The following is a 1,974-nucleotide window of genomic DNA, read 5'->3' on the forward strand; positions in this document are numbered from 1 at the left end:
TGGGGCTCAAACTCACCACCCCAAGATCAACAGTCACATGCGCTGCCAATTGAGCCATCCAGGTGCCCCTACAGATAAAATATTTTTCAATTATCTGTACACTGATACAGTTTTCATCACGGATTCATTCTGTCACTCCAACAGTAACTACTGAGTGTGTAGGCCCTGTGTCAGGCGCTAAGAATTCCGTTGAACAGTCCCAGCTCCTGCCTTGAGGAATGCCATATCTTAGCGGATATTAACAACACATTACATACCTAAGTATCCCAGTGGAATTATGGTACCCAGGTGGCTCCTAGTCTGTTTGATCTTTTTCTTGCTACATTTTTCCCGTCCCAGGATGCAGCTGTAATATTTATTAGCTGTTGACCTTGCCTAAGTTACTATCTCTCCATTTCGGTTTTCTCATCTCTAAATACTGAATAAAAAATAGGCCTACCTCATAGGGTTGTTATAAGTTTAAATGAGTTGATGCATGTACAGTCTTTAAATAGCTTCAGACACAGAGTCAACAGTATAAATGTGTCCTTTAAAAACAAAGGAAAAACTTAAAAAAAAATTTTTTTTAATATTTATTCATTTTGGAGAGAGAGAGCACAAGCAGGGCAGGGACAGAGAGAGGGAGATGCAGAATCCGAAGCAGACTCCAGGCTCCGAGCTGTCAGCCCAGAGCCTGGTGCGGGGCTCAAACCCACAGACCATGAGATCATGACCTGAGCCAAAGTGGGAAGCTCAACTGACTGAGGGGCCCCTGGATAATTTCTCTTAATAGCAATGATCTCCTAATTGGTCAATTGTCACTTGCCCCTTCTCCCATCTGTCCTCCACAGCCGAGTGATTTATTTTCAAAATGCCAGGCAGCCGAGTTCCATCTCTGCTGAAGGTCCGATCATTGCCTTCTTGCTCTGACATGGAAGTCCCACATTCATCGCCTCCTGGCCCCCACTGTGTAGCAGGAAGTTGCCTGGAGCAGACGCTGTCCACAGCTCTCAGGATGAGCTCCGATTGGTCCACTTATAGACAACACATGAGATAAGCTGACTCGATCAAAATGAATCCAAGAGTTCTGAGAGATTGTTGGGGGACCAGAAGTTCTCTCTCTTGCTTTTCATTGTGTGGTATATGGATGGGGTTTCTGGATGGAGAAACTTTTGGGGATGATATTTATCTTCATTATTTTAATTGTGCTGATTGATTTATGGATGACATATATCAAAATTTATCAAATTGTACACTGTGAATATGCACAGTTTATTATATGTCATTTATACCCCAGTTAAGGGTTTTGTTTTTTTGTAATGGAAGAAGATCTCAACGGGCACTTCCCCAACAAAGATACATAGAAGGCAAGTAAACATATGAAAAGATGTTCAACCTCATGAGTCAGTAGGAAGACAAAAACAAGAATGACAGTAACATTTCTTTACTCTTGTAGAATGGCTTAAAAAAAAACACTGACAAAACCAAATCCAGTAGATTACCCCCCTTATCCATGATTTTACTTTCCGTGGTTTCAGTTACCCAGAGACTGGGTCAACCTCTGTCCAGAAGCAGATAGATGACTCTCCTTCCTCTGTATCCTATCCTCCTCCTGACATATGGTAGCTAACACTGCATCACAATGCCCTGTGTCATCCACCTTACATCATCTCATCACATAGACATGTTATCATAAGCAGGGTGAATACAATACAGTGACATATTTTGAGAGAGAGAGAGACCACATTCACATAGTTTTATTATAGTACATTATTATTCTATTTTATCAGTAGTAATTGTTAAAAAAAATTTTTTTAGTGTTTTATTTATTTTTGAGACAGAGAGAGACAGAGCATGAGCAGGGGAGGGGCAGAGAGAGAGGGAGACACAGAATCCGAAGCAGGCTCCAGGCTCCGAGCTGTCAGCACAGAGCCCGATGCGAGGCTCGAACTCACAAACCGCGAGATCGTGACCTGAGCCAAAGTCGGACGCTTA

Source organism: Panthera onca, chromosome E1 (genome assembly GCF_046562875.1).
Source record: "Panthera onca isolate mPanOnc1 chromosome E1, mPanOnc1 haplotype 2, whole genome shotgun sequence".
NCBI lineage: Eukaryota > Metazoa > Chordata > Mammalia > Carnivora > Felidae > Panthera > Panthera onca.